We start from the raw sequence: 19,785 nt of genomic DNA, 5'->3' as shown, positions 1-19,785 counted from the left end.
CCTCTAAAAAAATAAATGAACCTAATTACTTCACCCCAAAAATTAAGACTCAGTAACAGGACAAATTAACACTAAAGTAATACAGTAAAAGAGAAAAAGTCCAAACTCGATTTTTCTTTGGGGAGTTTTTAGATTTCAAAAACTCTGACAGTTTTACCTTGTTTGGTATATGGTTTGACTCTGTGATATGTCAGTCATGTGTTAGTTTTAATAATATTAATAGCATTAAATTTTGAAGCCTACTTCAACTTTGAAAGAGTAAGAAGGAAAAATAATCACATCCAAATTGTTCCATGTCAGTTTGTGTTAACTTCTTTTTATGAAAATATATCTACATAAAATTTATTATTTTAATCGATTTTAGGTGCAATATTCAGTGACATTAATTATATTTACATTGTTGTGCAACTGTCACCACCATTCATCTCCAAAATGTTTTCATTTTCCTAAACTGAAACTCCGTCCTCATTAAACAATAGCTCCCCATCCCTCCCTTCTCCTAGAACCTGGTAATCACATTCTGCTTTCTGTCTCTGAATGTAACTCTTCCAGGGACCTCATTTAAGTGGAATCATATAATATTTGTCCTTTTGGTTCTGGTTTATTTCACTTAGCACAGAAACTTCAAGGTTCATGTTTGGTAGCATGTTTCAGAATTTCATTCTCTTTTAAGTTTGAGTAATATTCCATTGTATGTATAAACCACATTTTATTTATCTGTTTATCTACTGATATACATTTGAGTTGTTTTTGTTTTTTGGCTATTGTGAATAACGCTGCTATGGATATTGGAATACAAATATCTGTTCAATGCCCTGCCTTCAATTCTTTTGGATATATAGCTAGATGGAATTGGAATTCCCAGTCTAAAATCCTCAGCGGATAAAAATTTATACACCTAATTGCTTTCTGACCATTTCCACTTGAATGTCCAATGGATAGTTTAAATTTCATGTATTCAAAACACTCTTTCCCTCTTCCAAACCTTGCCCCAGTATAGTCTGCTTTAGGGAATGGTCAGGCTGTGAACTCCAGTGATGCAAATATTAGAATCAATCTTAAGTGGTCTGTTTCCTTCAGGGAGGGTGCTTTTTCATTTTTCAGCAAGTCTCCCCCTAAAATTCATCAGGAATCCATCCCCTTCTGCTCAGATTCATCTGAATCCATACACTTTCTCTATTTATACTTCTACTACTCTAGCCCAAGTCGCACTAGTCTCTTCTTTCAGTCGGGGTTAGGAAAATATTCTCCTATTTAATTTCTTTATTTCTGCTCTCCTGTGCTTATTCGCTCTGGATCCATTCTCCACTCACCATTAATGCTGTTATAACTTTCCTTCACACTTAAAAAAAAATCCAAAATGTTTCCCATGGCCTCTTACGTAAACTGACACTGCCCTCTTCTTCAAGCTCATCTTAAACCACTTTCCCCTTTATTCACTATGCTTTTTCAGACATGCTGACTACAGGGTAATTACCGGAAACTTTAAAAAAGTGTTAAATTTTATATTCTTATTTTGTTTAGCTATCGGCTTTTTTCACCTTCTTTCAGTTTTTGGATATTCACTTTTGTTTGGGTAGCAACGTGTTCATGGAATAAATCATAATAAGACAAGCCTGTCAATTTCCTTTCTTTTTTTTACATGTAATTCAGTTCGGGTGGGTAACCCAATTTTGGCCAATGAGGGACTTTATGGCAGGATTATTTTTTCTCCCTGAGCAAAATAGGAATAAGAAAAAATATTTTTTTCTTCCTGTCTTGAATACCATTACAGAAAGAAATAATGTTTTGAAAGGTAGCAGTTATAAGAGTACTAGTGTAAGGACAAAATAATAAATAAACAATAGCAAAAACCGATGCGCTGAAGATGGCAGAAAACATCTGGGTCCTTAATGACAATGGTAAGCATCAAAACCAACCTGAAATTTCTTGTAATGGAAAATTAAATATATAGTATTGCTTAAGTTATTGTATCAAATATCTATTGGTTAATAATAAACCACCATAAAATTTAGTGGCTTAAATAGCAATTTATTGTTGTGCAAGATTCTACAGGTTGGCTCTGTGGTTCTGTTGATCTGGACAAGGCTTGACTGATCTTAGCTGGACTCAGTCAAGCATTCATGGTCATTTAACAGGTCAGCTGCAGTTCACCTTGGTTGACCTGGCCCTTAGCTGTGACATATGTGCTGAATCAACTAAGTTCCACAAAAATTTTTATCCTCCAATAGGCTAGCTCAGACTTGTTCTCATGGTAGTAGGATTCCCACGACCATGAGTTGTAATGTCAAGACCTAGACTCAGAACTGGCACACAATCACTTCCACCATACTCTTCTGGCCAGTGAAAGTCACACAGCCAGTCCAGATTCATGTGGAGGAGAAACAGGCTCCACAACTTGATGGAGAGATTTGGAGTATCAGATCACAGCAGATAGAGACAGAAGGGGTGGGGTACTGTGACCACATCTGCAGGTAATTTACCAGGGCTGTTGTTGCCTGTGACTTGCCACAGAATGTGTTCTCATGCTAGCAACTTTTCATTTCTTCCCAATTTCTGGACTGTTCTTTTCTTTGCTCTTGCCATAAATGATTCATCATGTTTTTATAGATTGCCACTTAAATGTTATTTCCTCAGGAAGACTTTCTCTGTCATTTCTCAAGTAGCCCTGTTCTCTCCATCACCAGTTGTTCTAACTCTCTAAGTAGGATATAAGCTCAGTGAAGCTGAGGAGTGAGGATGTTATTTTGTTCATGCCAACACTTTGTATATTTCCTATTATATGCCAAATACTCCATGTCTTTTGGTTAATTGAATGAATAAAAGAATAAATGTACAATTATCGTAATGAATGGAGTGAAATTTGTATTGACTTAACCTGTTTTATATGCTCAGGAAGGAAGGGCTTATTATTAATTTAAGAAATAGTAATGACAGGGAAAAATCATGTCTCAAATCTGTTTCCCCAGTCTTTGTGTGGGTGTGTATGTATGTTTGGGAGAGAGTTTTTTCTTGAGGGGGGGGGGGCAAATTGGAATAAATATATCCTGTGCCTTTCAATTTCCAGGACTTTGTTTAAATATTTTTCCCTGTGTAAAATACACATACAGCATTTCTACTTTTCTACTTTTCAATATTTATTCTTTTTTACTGACCATATCAAATGACACATCTGCCAAGAAAAATCGGGGGTTATCTACCACACATGCTGGCTTCTTCCACTGGGTCCCTCCGATGCTCTCTTTGTATCTCTGGCTTACCTTTTTTTATCTGTCATCCAAACCTGTCCCTCTAAGTCAGGAAGCAAGTTCCTGAAAGTCAAAGCCCATCTTACTTATTCTCTCAGTTACTATAAATTCCAATATGTATATGACAAGTTATGGATAAATATTTAACTTAAAGTATATGATCATTTTGCCTTATACTATAGGATAAGAGTCTGATTTAATCTTGAAACTAATTGTAAGATAAAAAGCAGTGTTTGTTTTTTGCCTTATTAAGTTTGATTCTACTACTTAACACTTAAAGTCCCTGTATGGTCTCTAAACAAGCCACTTACCTTTTGTAATTTTGCAACAATATTGCTTAGACACGTCAGTTCAGTAGCCTGGTTTGCTTCTCCTAGCATTTGTTCAAAGCCTGTTCCATGTCCCTACTTCGGTTGGTTTTGTCTCCTTCATTATATCTTATTTCCCATTATGCTACCTTCCAATCACTGAATTCCATTCCCACTGGCTCAGTGCTGGGACCTCATCTTTCCCAAATTCCCAGAACCTTCCAAGATAAACACCTTCAATTACAATCACTCCTCACCTCTTCAACAGAGGCCCCTAACAATAAACAACTTACTCAATAGGTAGTTGAAGAATGATTCTCAGGTGTGCTTAGTGTAGCAGAGAACTGGGATGTAATACCGTTTTTATTTATTGAACTCCCATTAGTCTCCACACTGTAGAGGACTAGACTGCTTAATATTTCCCTAGAAGCACAATTTCAGCAGTGTGATATCTAGCAAAACAATGTTCTGCAATATTAAATATATTCCATCATATACTAAGAAACCATTCTAATAGCATAATAAATTAAACATGACTATGATATCAAAATAAGTTAACAAACAATAAACACTTAGAATGTGAGGAAACTCCACGAATTTTTAGATTTTGATTTCAGTATTTATATCATGCATTTAGAAAAATGTAATCTTAAATTGTAAGTGGTGTTAGAGGATGAGAAGCTGAAAGCAGGCTTCAAATATACACAATTCCCAAAACAAGGGGATTTAGTAATGTATATGTATAAACATACTGCAGGGAAAAAGACAAGGGTTAAGATGTACGTAGGCTTCCCCATTCTGTCTCTTATCTTCCTTCTTCCTTTTTACACCCTGTGTCCTACAGCCCACGCACTGTTCTGCTTCCTGCTCTTGAAGAGTCTTGCACTAGGACTTAACAAAGATTTAAAAATATAATAAAAATCTTAATTTTTTCCCAAGGACATCCAAATATTAGTTTGCTACAACTGAAAGCCAGACAGGTACCAAACATTTCAAAACAAATAAACAAACACACAAAAACAGCAACAAAACGTAACATTCTATAGAAGGATTAACAAAGGTTTCACTGTATATGGACAGAGAGCTCTGCCTGGGCTCTGCTTTAGATTTCTCCATGGAGGTCATTGTCTGTTTGCCTGTTTATTAAGTAAACTGCTTACCTGGACTGTACAAACTATTGGAAACCCTTAGTTATGTTTCCTTCCTTCTGTATTACTAAATGTCACATGTATGAGAAAGAAGAGAGGGTGGAAGAGAGGGAGAGAGAGAAAGTGGGAGAAGTTTGGAGAGGTTAAGAGAAGAAGAAGAGAAAAAGCAGAGAACAATTTTAACAAAATCAATACTGACACAGGTAAAATTGAAATAATTCAGAAAACTACTACGTACAACAAACTATATTGTAAAACTGTGAAAGAATAAAAAAAGTCTACTTTAAAATAATTGTTCTCTCTCCCTCTCTCTGTCTCTCTCTCTCTCTCACTCTTTCACACACACACACAGACACACACACACACACACAGAGATACTCCAGTCCACTCACAAACTTCCATTCGCAAAATAGTAGACTAGAATGCCCAGGGTAGATCTGATCATTCTGATACCTTATTGGAGATGTCAATGTTTCTACAAAAAGTCCCCAGCAGTATCTCCCCTGTCCATTATTTACCACAGCTCTTGATTACAACCTCTGGGAAGTTATTCCTTTCCCTTTATCTTCCTTAGATAAATCTGAAGAGGGTCAAAAGTCATTTTAAGTCTCACATTATTCTAATTTCTTTTAATTCAGGATCGTGCATCTATTGGCAGTATAATTTTCAAAAACTGTAATGACTTAAAAAAAATAATTTTATTATGGTCAACTTACTGTGCCTATAGTTGCATCCATGATCATTTTCCATATGCTAGTCTATTACTAAATTAAATTACAGGTTCATTACATTAGCAGGCTTTCAAGGAAGGGTACATCCTTAGGCTCTTGTCTCTGAGCCCTTTTGTCCAACAGAAAGGAATTACTAGATGTTGCTTATTTAATTGATTGATTTCAACAAGGATATGAAGGCTACACTCTTAATTTTTTAATCAAAGGCTGAGTCTTACTTAGCCTTTGCCACTCAAAAACATTTTTAATTGATCTTTTAGAAGTTGGGTATAAGAAAAACATATCATTTTAATCCTGCAAATCCAGAATTTCTGGGTTTTCTCTCTCTGTAATTTTGCTTGTAACTGAGCAGGACCCTATTGTCATCGGTCACCATATGGTATTTGTAATGCTTAATTATAATAGTTTAAGTGGCTTTTCGCACGCTTCTGCTGACCAGCGTTAGGCTGGAGGGCTGGGGGGGAGCTTGGGTAGATCATCCCCCTTATTTTGCTCCTGACACCTCAGAAATAGCAGTTGGCTGTTTTGTTTATCTTGTTGTTCATAACTCACCTCAACTGCGCATGTCTGAAGTTATTTTTAGCCCCTTATGGTTCTTTTGTATTCTGTTGCCCCAGCCTGTGCAGAGGCTGCAGCAGGAGGTCTCAGGCCTCTGCCTCCTAAAATGCCAGAAGCATATATCCACCTGACTTTAAACCGCACACGTTTTTCTCGAGAGCACTTTTCCACAGACCCCTTTCCTAAGCACATTTGTTCTGGGCACAAGGATGTTAGAGGAGTTCCCGAGATGGGAGTGAACATCATACCCAGCAGAAAGGGGGCTGACGCATCTGCAGAAACAAGGACAGCTTTGCAGCAAGCTGTTACCTGTGTGTGATCTCTATGGAAACCAGCACCGCCCTTTGAACTCTTATTATAAAAATCCCCTACCTTCTCTCCCCTCTGTGAAGGCTCACAGTTTTGGAGACATTAGCTGACTGTGACCTCCTTTGCCTGGAAAAGAAATAAAGCTGCCTTTTCTACTTCATCCAAAACTCTGTCCTTAATTCGCTAAGTGGGATAGGAGATCAAGTTTTGGCAACATGCTTGTTAACCAGGCAATTACTTTCTACCTCCTGTTTTTCTTCTGGTACCTTTTCAAATGCAGCTAATGATGATTGAGGAATCAAGTAATATGCTAACAGCATGCCCATGTGCTTAATCAATTGCTTTTGAAATACTTAATTTTATCAAATGGTTTTTCTCTGCATTTCATTCAGCCTCTAATAATAAATTCCTTGCTGCCTGGAGCTTGACCCCAAAACAAAAGCCTCATTATTGAACAAAAGTTTTCTATTTCTGGATACTAAGTTCTTCATTAGTTAGCTTCCAGGCTGATCCGTAGTTTCAAAGAAACTGAAATTCCCAAAATATTAATGGGGAAAAAATGTTTACTTCTTGTTTTGATTATATGTTAGTTATCAATAGACTGCTGCTCTGTTCCATCCTCTCTTTAATCCAGAGCCTAAGGTGAAGAGGCACCAGTACACATTGTGCTTCTGAGCACACGTTGGCCTCCAGGTGGAGAGGAGAGAGCTGTAGTAGAGTCAAGAAATGGCTCTTCAGGCTTTTACTCAAAATGTGCATACTTTCACTCATGGTCTATTAACCCAAGTGTTATGGACTGAATTGTGTCCCCCCAAAATATTGAATCCCTAACTCCCAGTGTAATTGTATTTGGAGACAGGGTCTTTAAGGATGTAGTTAAGGTTAATGAGGTGATAAATGTAGAGCTCTAATCCACTATGACTGGTGTCCTTATAAGGAAAGAGCGACATCAAGGATGCACACCCACGGAAAATAGGTCATATGAAGACACAGCGAGGAGTCAGCTTTCTGCAAGACAGGAAGAGAAGCCTCACTAGAAACCAAACCTGCCCAAATTTGGTCTTGGACTTTGAGCCTCCAGAACTGTAAGAAAATAAATTTTCATTGCTTCAACCTCACCAATTTGTGGTATTTTGTTATGACAGCTTGAACAGACTAATACACCAATTTTGTAACATGCTCAAGACTGACAACAGTGGGATGAGGAAGTATATTCTTCCCCTGAGGAGTCAGTGAGTAGTGAACGTTACGTGGTATTCAGCAGAAATGTATGAATCACTTCAACAGAGGACAGTAATCATTTTGAACAATAATGCTACCTAGCACAGGGTTTTCCTGCTGGTTAATAGTGAACAGACATGAAAGCAATTTTAAACTTGGTTCTAGGCCTTTATTATCTCAACTAGTCTAACAAAGTTCCAAACCTCTAGTATCAGTGAGCTTTTTGATGGAGTAAAAATGATTAAAACAAAAGAAAACGAAAAAGGTTTTTGGAAATAAAAACTGAAAAATTATACTTATAATGATTCCAAAGCAAAGATATTAGAAACCCATTCAAATCTGTACTTATTGACATGGGACATTAACTGGGGAAATGTCAGTTGTAGGTGCATCTTTGTTTGGACTGATGTGTGACATCTCCAGTATTAAAGAGTCTTGTATGCCATGTTTATATTTTTACACTTAATATCTGTTGTTGCCTGTTAGTTAATGTAAGTATATAAATATTAGTCAGTTATGGCCCTTGTCCTTCAAGGAAGGTTTAACCTTGAAAGAGAGATAGAGGTGGAAAAAGTAAATTAAGAAGCATGATAGAAGCAGAAACTTACGGGAAAGGTAAGATAATAGATAGTAAGATAGTAGAGATGATAGAGATTGGTATTTCAAGAAGAAAGGGATAATTAAAACTAAAATAAATTTTAAGATTCATTTTTTGTTGATTTATGTCAAAGTAGCAGGGTGTTATAAACTACTCCACCTTACAAAATGTTATGACTTAATTCAGTCCTGCAAATACCTGGAAGTGGGGAGTGATACTTCCTTCTCTCCCACTTGCTTCCACCCCTAGTAATTAGGGGGCCAGAGGACCATCTCCTTCTTTTCCTCTCAGACTTACTGGCATCCTGTTGTGTGACTGGTTCATAATGAGGGCACTAATGGTCTATATTTATATGACCTGAACAACCATATATTGGCATATATAAAGGTGAGGAGGCAAATCTGATTGTACTCTTTTGCTCCTTCAAAATCTGCTTCTAGCATTGAGAGCAGAGCTTTAAAACTGGTTATGTAAACAGAAGTGGCTTCATAAAACTGTTTCAGCATCCACTGAAATTTAGAAGTTCCAGATCCCCTACTGCTTCTTCAACTGGAATTCCATCTCTTTGTTTATCTGATTTCCATATTAAACGTCCTCAAAAGCTTAGTTTTGAAAAAAAAAAATCCATAGCTAAAATTTGCTTGAGGACTATCCATGAAACTTTTTAGTTTAACATACAGGATTTTTGTGGTCTGTTTTTTGTCCTTCTTTCTCCTTATAACCGTCTTGAAACGTTGTGTTGATTTTATTTAAAATGCTTCCTTTGCCTAGATGCTTCCTTCTAACCCACAATCTCTTCACTTTCACACCACTTATCACACTGTCCTACATCCATTTACTTAACAGTGAGGAGAACAAAAAGTCACCAATGACCATGTGTTATCGAGTCCAAACTTGTTCTGCTCACCATGCAACAGGCCAATAGACTGGAATACAAGGTTTTAGGGCAAGGTATAATGACTTTACTAGGAAAGCCAGCAGACTAAAAAGATGGCAGACTAATGTCCTGGAGAACCATCTTCCCCAAGTCAAAATTCAGACTTGTTTTATACTAAAAAGAGGAGCGGGTGTGGTTGTTGCAAACATCTTGGTGTCAGAATCCATTGTTCCTGCAGCTGTCCACATGGGTCAAGTCATGGTGTTTCTGTAAACCTCCAACAAGACAAATGTTATTTCTATTATGCAATTTATTATCTTTATATGAATGGAAAAGTGTTGATACCCTTAAAGGTCAAAGCCTTGAGAATGGGCTCTCCTGTATATTTTAGGCTGTTGGCAGCATTCTTTTGCGAAAGGTGCAGAACCAGCAAGCCTAAGCCCAGGAAACAGGGCACAGGGTTAGAGGCAAAGAAACAGATCTAATACGGAGTCAGATTTATTCTTTTCTACTACACATGGACCAAAGGCACAGGGACAAATTTGCTAGTTGGGAATGTACCTCAAGGGTATCAAAAGGGTTTTTAGTGTCTATATAATAAGAAAGAAGCAAATGTTTTTAAAAGCACTTAAAACTGGATTTAATTGTGATATGTAAGTGACAGTTCTAAAACTTCAAACTTCAGAGCTCAGCTTTGTCTTGGCTATGGCTTATCCTCTGCAGGATTTTGGCCCAAATAGCTAGAAGTTTAAGCCTTGATCTGTGTGGCAATTTATAATCTCAAAACAGAGGGGCTCAGAAATGGAAAATTGAGGCCCAGAGAAGTCAGGAAAATGTGGTGTTAGAAAAAAAGGAACCCTTAAAACATCAATTGATCTTCCTCCTACCTCTAAATTGAATAGTCCCTAAATTATCTCATATTCGCTGCATCGAACAAGAAATAAAATTCTATGGACTGCATGGTCCTCTGACTAGCAATCTCGTTAGAAATCTGCAGACAGAAATCCCTTCTTCATGTCTCTCATTTTAAGTCTAAGTTATTTCCAGCATCAGTGAAGGCAGTAAACAGCTGTTCATCTTCCTTAAGATCTCCATACATTTCACAACAACTCTATTAACAGTCCTTCCTGTCTCTACCTTGAGCTGATATCCGACGATATTTTATTATTATTTTAGGATTAGCATTTATCTTACACAATTAGCCGCTTTTTCATGTTAATGCTGTACGTCTCTCTACAAGGAGTTTTGTAGGTCATAATATAAGTCAGTCCAACATGAAGATGAATTGCTAGGAAGAGGGAAAAAATAGCAAAAAGTGGAATTGATGAATTGGGAAAGAAAATGGTTAGGTCAGGTTAGCTAATGAGCCAAGAAAGTGAGAAAATTTATTTACAGACTTTCTCTTTTCTTTATGCATCTATAAAGTATTTCCATTAAACAACCTGGGCTTGCTAATGTGTAATAAGAAAAAAAATATGAGGAATATTTTACTTTCCCTAATTATCCTGGCAATCATCTACCAAAACTAATAATAAAAAAGAACATGATTTGATTCTTCTACAGCTGGCTGAATTTAGTGAAATTAAAAATAAAGTGTTATTGACATTAGCTTCAGAAGATAAAGATCCAAAGCAGTGATTTAACCAGAAAGTGATTAAATTCCATGGATATATATGATGGGTCCTGTGTCTGAAAGATTTTTATATTGACTGTTCTTATGGACCTTGTTCTAAAAACTCCCTAAATAAATTACTAACAGTAATCTAAAGCCAGGGCTAATATAGATGCTACTTTCACAGCTCAAGGATAAAATATTTGTTTAAGAAATAGGTGTGCTAGGCTTTCCCTGAGACTTTTTCTATAATTAATAAGTTGATTAATTATATGTGTACAATGAATGATGGTGTCCTGATAATGATTACTGACCCATATGCATTTCCCAAACTGCTGCAAACTTCAGAAATTCAATTACAAGGTCCAGATGCTGTATATTGCATATGTAAACTGCTTCAGGTAGAAGATTGCATATTAATAACATCGTCTATGTGGGCTAGCTCGGCAACCCAGTGACTTTTTTGTAAAAATATCTCTTGAAGAAAGCAAATGGTAAACAGAAACTAAACTGTTCCAAATTTATTTCAACCTTCAAGTACATTACACTTTTACTCATCATTAGGAGTTTTGTTTTAATTATTAAAATCTCAGATACTTTTGTTAGAGATATTTGATATGATTAATATCTTTCAAAGGTAAAAACAGGTTTCTAACCATGTACTTTTTTTTAATGGAAGTAGAGTCAGTTACAATTCTGGTGTACAATATAATGCTTCAGTTATACATATATTAGTTTTCATATTATTTTTATTATAGGTCACTACAAGATAGTGAATATAGTTCCCTGTGCTATACAGAAGAAATTTGGGGTTTTTATCTATTTTATATATAGTAGTTAATATTTGCAAATCTCAAACTTCCAATTTATTCTTTCCCACCTCCTTCCCCCCAATAACTGTAAGTTTGTTTACTATGTCTGTGAGTCTCTTTCTGTTTTGTGGATAAGTTCATTAGTGTCTAACCATGTATTCTTGACATCTTAGAAACAGTATGTCATTTTTATAAGCCCAAACTCACTTCCATCTGACTCTATAGAGTCCAAAACAGCAACTGATATTTTTAGAAACATGCAAAAGCCAACCTTTTATTAAAAAAGGAACAAGAACTGAAACCTTCATATCCAGTAGTTGACATGAGTAAATTAATTTTTTAAACACTGAAATTTAGTAAGTTTTTCTATTTATAATTTTTCATTCAAGTTAATCATTTATTCATCACACATTTACTGGGTACCTCTTAAGAGCCAGGGTTGGGACTAAGCATCTCAAATACAAAGTAAAGCAGTGTGCCCTCCCTGCACTTGAGGAGACGGTTACACAAGTGATATAGTGAAGAATTGCCGTGGAGCTTATTAAAAATGTGGAATTCAGGGTCCTAGCCATTGAGACTTCCAGTTATACTGGGACCATCCTGACAATAGGTGTGATCATTGGTGATTTTGATATGATAGCCTATGAAAAATATTTTGAGGTAGACTTGCCCAAAGAATGGAGAAATACCTGACCAGCCATCTGAAGCACGGCCATCCTTCCTCACGTGGTTCCTGAGAGAGAAAGACACATATTAAAGGAAAACTATCAAAAACAAGTTCTCTCCTTTTTTGTCCTCTCTTTTTCTACCAATTCAGCCCACATCTCATCTTCCTTTTTATGGTTTCCTGTTAATCAAGGAAATAAGGTACTCAGAGTCTCATCCCAGACCAGCTGAATCAGAGCCTCCAGGTGAAGCAAAGATCTAAGATCTACTTTTCATTCTTTTTCTCCCTTCCTTTTATTTTTAATCTCTGGTTGGAGAAGCACTGGTCTTACAAATGAGCCTGACTCTGAATTTCCATAGTGATGTAACCTTAGGCAAATCAATTATGCTTTTTGAGCTTTGATTTGTTCTTTATCTATATAATGGGATTTTTTACTAAATGTTCCCTAAGGTCCTTCCAGCTCTAATATTTTATTATTGATTTTAATTTCATTCCAGCTTTATTCATTTCCATTCTGATACAGATTCCTTTTAAGGGAATCCCTTTAAATGAAATCCTTGAGGGTTTTATTGTTGTTTTGTTTTTTATCTTTAATTACTTCTTCTCTACATTTATTGTCCTCCCCCTTTAAAAATTTATTTTCTTTACCTCCCTTTCTCCCTCAAGTCTTGAAATAATCTCAGGTTGGAAAATATTTTAAGATCCGTTGCTTTTCTCTTTCTTATTTGTGTTTGAATTTTTTTTTTTCTATAGAAGTGAAAAAAAACTGAGAAATCATAAAATGCTTTGTAATCATTACATTCCGTTTCTAGGGTTGTGATTATTTTTCTTAACTGGAGATAATGCCCACCTTTGTACATGAAGAGGATAGAACTTTAATGAGAAGAATGAGAAAATGAAAATGCTGTACTCAGAGAAACCTGAGGCTTATTCAGCAGGTAAGCCAAGATCTCTTTAAAACTTGGGGACAGAGTCAGGGGAATTGCAGAATCTCTTTTTAAACATAGGGTGGCAAAAACTCTTGTTTGGATAAATAAATACAGGTAATAGATAAATACCTTATTTGAGGTAAAATAGAACATCAGTTTAGATAGATGAATATAAGAATTAGGATAATGCTAATTAACTTGGTATATTCCTAGGACCCTTCCAGATCTGAAAGAAATATAAATAAATACCAAAAGTAAGCCACATAGAGGAAGTACACATTTGTCCCATTAGAAGACATGATTGCCCTAAAAGCATCTGACTTCCAGAATGCCCTTGTCTCCAAGGAGACTGGCTTCCAAACATCCTAGGCTGATGTAATGTCATGAAGCAAATGGACTTTGCTTATATAAATAGGATACTTTTTAGCAATCCAAGCAGAGTAAGATTCCCGAAAGCAAGTTGATTCATCAATAACTAAATCTATTCATAACCGAGAATTAACACAACCTCAGCAGCAAGCACTTTCCAGGAATAAATTGTTGTTTATCCACGGTGTGTAAATTACTCTTTCAAAAGTGTTTTAACAGATGTCACAATTTTATCTGATTTTTCTTCCTCCTCCATCTGCCACTGACTCAAATTCTCCTTACTCCATTCCCCAGGAACAGCTTTCATCTGCACTTATTTCCTTTAAATATGTAGTAGTCTTTGTTCATTGACTCAATTTTCCTAAAATATGGTTGTTCTAATTAATTTTACCTAAGTTGACATTAAGAGCCCTGGGGAAATTAATAAGAATCTTACATACGGATCCTTCATAATGTTAAGAAATCTAATCAGATTTACATAAATTTATAAATGCCTTTGGTCACTGTAAAGCATGTGTGTGTAATTAGCCTTTGTTATTCAAGGGGCTCACCCAAATGATAACCAGGAAAAAGGAGGAAATTAGTTAGGAGATAGGATCCAAACACAGTTAAGTATTTTAACTCATTCATGTAACATTTGCTTTGTCTCAGTGTTGATTTTCTGTTTTACACGATGAATTTCCTTCTTTCAATTATTTTCTAAGAAGCATCCTATTTTTGGCATGAAATATTGATTTTCTTAAAGAAAAATTCAGGAAGGCACATCCTAAGCATGCTTAAGACTTTAAATCTACCTGTGATTTTTGAACAGGGGTCATTAATTTGAAAGAATACTAGAATTGACTGTAATATTAATTGTTTTTAAACTGGTAGAGACTAAGTTCTCACATAAATATAGATACGTATATGCATACGTATGTGTGCATTTTTGTTTTCTTTTTCATAATGAGACTAGTGGGACTTTACAGGTTGAATTTATATTGTAGAGAGTAAAGGAAATTAGTTTATGTAATATTTGAATTGTAGTATAATGTACAGCCTATTATATACGTATAATTAAATGTGTTTAACATGATGAGTAATTATTTATACAGTAAGTATGTCTCCCAAAATTCTTCATAGAAAGTTATTTTTTTCCTAAATGTACTACCACAGTTAACCTATATTTTTCCCATTGACGTGCCATTGCTGTGTGTTGAGTTGCTTGTTTACTTGAGTGCATTTTACCTGAATAAACTGTAACAGCAGGAACCACATCTATCTTTTTCATGATTTTATCTCCAACAGCTAGTTCCCTACAGTAACATAGTAGTGGATTAATAAATGCACTTTGAAATGAAAGAGTTAGGCCATGGTAACCCTTTCGTTCAATATCAACACCAGCAACCTGGCTCTTATTTGCTTCACTTTTTCATGCAATAGGATAAGTATTCCAGGAATTTCATATCAGTAAATGTCTTGTTTCTCTACCCCGCCACCTTAGTTGGATGCATGAAGACCATATTTGCATATGTCACTGCAGAGAAAGGAAGATTGATATGTGCTCCCTTAGGAAGTCATCTGTGTACTATTTAGAGCAAATATGGGTAGGTTGATATCTCTGGGAAATTTCCATTTTCATTTGTAAAGTAATTCTGTTTTTTCTGTGATGACTCTTTTGAAAGTCCCAGTGACTCTCAAGCTACTCACTAGTCCCTTTCTAATTTTGTAATCTCTAAGTCTTTAGAATTTGCCAGTACTTCAGAGCATTAGATCATTTCCTTGGACTTCATATTTTATCTGCTTTAATTTATACTATTTGGTATACAACCTATGGCTACCTGATCAGACCGATAGTGTCAAATCTTCTATATTGGTATAATTTTGGCTATGACAGATTTTAACTTTAAACTAGCAAATAAGAATATTTTGCAACCTTTTAAAACTTATCTGTAATATTTACATGCATATCATTTTGATCTTATATACTGCCAAAATTCTTTTTACTTAACTTTAATGAAAGTCAATTAATTATTTTTAATTAGTTGAATGGAAAAAGAAAACTTGATCTCAAAATTTCCTGTTATCTTCCAGGTAAATTAGGATAAAGCATTTTCTGTTGAAAATCAGAATTATAAACTTGCTATCCATAAACTTACTATTGTATTTGTGGGCTATTTGTGGTTGAATCTGCTTGAGATGGATTGGGACATACATACAGAACCTCATTTAAGAAACGTTTTAGATCTGAAATCATTTCCAATAGAAAAATGAGGGAGTCAATGTGGTGAGCATTCCTAATGAAATTATATTTTATGAGTGAAAGAAGATTCAGAAGGAATGTACTACTAACCTGATTTCTATATTTGCATCAAAATTAAGGATGGTACAATTATGAAATCATAACTGGGTTTTACTGAGAGTAGTGCAGTATTTAGAACTGGTTGTTTACTCAGAAAGCTTTGGTTGTGTCTGTGGTTTCTGTTCAGTTAGACTTGGGATGTTTAAAGGCCGTAGCCATATCTGTATCCTTCATGTCAGTAGCATGAGTCTGAGTCTAGTAGCTGTCTGTTGAATGCTTATTGCTTTAAATGAGAGGCATTGACCAAGAACATTGAGAAAATTGAAGCATTGTTAGTTTTTCTATTTGTAAATAGAAAGAAAGAAGTTGAGGAATTGTGGTTAGTGAGGAATGTCCCACAGTATCATCTGCAATATAAATTTAATATTTACCTCATTATCAGTAGGAATAGTATATTCTCTTAGCATCATTTTGTATATGAAGCCAATTTCATTTCATCAGCTTTCACATCTTACATGAAACATTTGATCTATAAATGCTTTTTTATCTTTACCATCTTTTATCTCTTATTTTTCACTTTATATCTTATAGAGCTTCTTGAATATAATGACCAGATTTTAGACATTTCTATGACTATGACTTCACCTGCCTAACTCATTCCTCCACAAACATTTCTTGAATGAAATTAAGTAAATGTGTTACAAAGTTTAATTTGAATTTTTAGAAAATGATTCAGTTATAATCACTTCTCTTTAAGTCTTGTTTGAGGCAGAACCAAACATAGAATTGTCTATTATTTTAATAGGACACTGGTCAATCTCTTGAATCTAACAGAAACTTCTGAAGGGAGAAAGCAACACTTATTTATCTCAGAAAAATAGCTGTGGAATTGATGGGGTTGTTAAAATACTTCAATCCTCTAGTCTACACTTTGTATTCTGTTTTCGTATCTTCATACAGATGGTAGACCATGAATGTAAACAAAGTGAAGAAACCTTTTCCTAAACATTTATTATATTTCAATAACAGGCATTAATCTATTTTATTAAGATTTGGTTTGTCACATTTCTAGAAACCTGTCTCACCTTCAGTGTGCTCTGGTGTTTCTGTCTACCTTGCCCGTCACTCAGGTCAAGTGTCGTCTTCATTGCTTGCATTTGTTATTATGCTCTTGACAATCATTATTCATATAGTGCCTGTACTTGATCATTTAACTCCTTGTCTTTGTGCTCCAATTTCCTCAAATTTAAGAAATTAAGTAGCAAATACCAAAATGCTTAGTCCATATATTGTACATACTCAATATTTTATGCATTCAATATTATTTTGTATTTTCATGTTCTTTCACAGTAGTAGACCTGCTCTCACTATATTTATGTATAATGTAAGAAACAGAATAAAAGCTTCAGGTGATCCCAGCTATCATAATCAGCAGAACTATCAAGGTACTATTTTCAATAAGTCAAGAATATAACTTTCCCACAAACATATTATAAGCCTATTTAAAGGTTGTATTCAACCCATTCATATATGAGGGAACCAAAAAGAAGGTAAAACTGGTTCAAAAGATATTTTGTGGAACTGCACATAAAGATATTTGGGGGAAAAATGTTAAAATAAGATATGTAGGTAAAATACAAAACTGGTTAATGTCCAACAGGGCAATAAACTAATTTGGGGCATTTTTATTTCTGCAGAGAGAAATCTACAGATTCACATGTAACTTCTCATTGCAAAATTTATGTAGAAAATAATTTATCTGTGGGTATGTTTATAAGGCAATGTCCCAGGGCAACACTGAAAGTTCCTTCCATGATGTCCTGGCATTTTTTGAAATTGTTTAATGATTCCTTTAAAACAAAGTCAATAAACTCTAAAATTAGGCCTAATAAATACAATGTCTGCCTTTTTCCCAAGGGTCGATATGAAGTAGATCTTAACTACTCTAAGAGAAAATAACTGTTGTGTTTGGCTCTCAGGACAGTGAATGACAGACTCAAATCTCAAAATCAAAAGGGCCAAACAGAAACTGCAATCAGAATATAGGAACACATCATGAAGACATTTATTCAGGAATTTTACAGAAGCATCTCTACGGGGGAGTACAAGATAAGCAATTAATCACTACAATATACAGACATTGGTAAATACATAGTGAATAGATCAGATCTGTATGAGAAATTTGAAGAACGTAAGCAAATTTTTTTTTTTTTTTAACCAGATCCTTGGAGGAGTGAGGCCTATGAACACAATGTCATCCTTGAATTGTTTTAATCTCATTATTCTATTAGGATCTAATGACTAGTTTTCCAGAGCATTGTTAGTCAAGGTCAAAAGCTTAGGCTGCTATATCTGGCAGATGCTTTATAAATCGAACCTGCCTAAGTGATTGTATTAACAAATATATTTAAATGCATCTGCACATTTAAGGATATATTGTCCTATTTGTTAATTGTTTCAAGTCCTTAGACCTTATGGCACTAATTTTAAAACATGATATTTCTTCTGTATTACTGAATCTAGAAAGAAAAGAAGATAAAAGTCATGAAAAAATGCGACAAAGTTATCTTATAATTTAAAGTAAAAGGAGGTAGTGTATCAAATTTGATAAATTGTGGGACTGGTATGTCATACCTAGTTTAGTTGGCTGTCCTGTCATGCCTGCATGTTACCATAATTAGAGGTGACAGGGTGGAACATTTTAAGTCTTAAAAAACTCAAATCAAAGTAAATTCTTTACAATATCAAGCAGGGAATTCTAAGTCAAGTGGTTTGCGTTATCAAATACAAGTGAAAAAATTTTAAATACAGAGGAAAAGAGAAAGCTTCCATCCAAAGGTTGTGCTATTGGTAATTTAATGATGTCAACAAATTATAGGTGTAAGAGAACTGATTATTTCAGTGTTAAAAATATACCAGCAAGTTCAAGAAATCATTTTAAGCATAACAGGCTTATATGGGTTATGCTACACGACCTGACTTGGAAGGTGTGAACTGTAGATTTCATTGTGATGCTGATACTCAGTTCTTTCCCCCAAAGCTTTCTTTGCAATTTTTCTTGCTTGAGAATTTTCACCTTATATAGTTAAATAAGCATTTAAAGGATTTTCTCTTGGGGTAATTCATTCTTATAGTCAGACTCAATGTGTGTGCAAGGATTGCCTATCTATTCCGACATTATCAGAAGTGAAGAAACGTTTTTATTAGCCAGGGGCTAAGCTTCATACAATCTTTGTTTCAAACACATTGTGAGTCATCATGCATTTCCTAACTACTTTTAACTTAAACTGCTGTGCTGTTTGGTTACATGTTCAGAAAAAAAAAAAAAAAAAAAGTATCTTGTATTCTACAGATCCAAATAAAAGATTGCTATAAATCAGAACAGAAAATTAGTTGTTAGATCATCTGTTAACATATCTGTAAACATCTATGTCTAGACTAATTTTACATGTTGAAAAAGAAAACCCTTCAACCTTTCCACTGGAGGGCAATTTTAAAAATAAATTTATCATACTGTTGCCACTAGTTGAAATACTGATTATCAGGTATTAAAAATGAGATCTGGAAGAACTATAGAATGTTAGAACTAAAGATTTTAAACAACATTGAGCCAGTCCATTGTATCATTTTGTTTATTTGTTTTATATTGGAGTGAATATGCACTTAAGCAGGGACAAGTAAAGAAAATTTCCTAAACTAGAAATTGAAAAGATGGATGTGGGCATCTCCATCTGGTAGATATAAGCTGAGCAACTCGTAAGTCTTGTATCATAAATTTTAATATCTAGGCTTATAATTATTTTAAAAAGTAATTATTAAAAAGAATATAGTAACCTTTGCTCCCCCAGCCTCTCTTCTATTGTCCTTTGATTTTTTTCAAAAAATACATTTAAATGTCTTTCACCTTCACCTGATTTCTTTCCATAATATCTCATATGTTGAAGTACATTGATATCATCTGTGATATTTAGCTGCAGACATCCAGTGACCTAGGACTATACCATTGTGATTGATAAACTGGGACAGTAATGCAAGCATCCAGATTCCTAGCCCACAAGCTCTTCCTTCAGACAATACTGAACATTAAATTAAGGATTTGACAGGATAATACAATAAA

Source organism: Camelus dromedarius, chromosome 1, assembly GCF_036321535.1.
Source record: "Camelus dromedarius isolate mCamDro1 chromosome 1, mCamDro1.pat, whole genome shotgun sequence".
Classification (NCBI taxonomy): Eukaryota; Metazoa; Chordata; class Mammalia; order Artiodactyla; family Camelidae; genus Camelus; species Camelus dromedarius.
Note: the sequence above shows the minus strand (reverse complement) of the source record.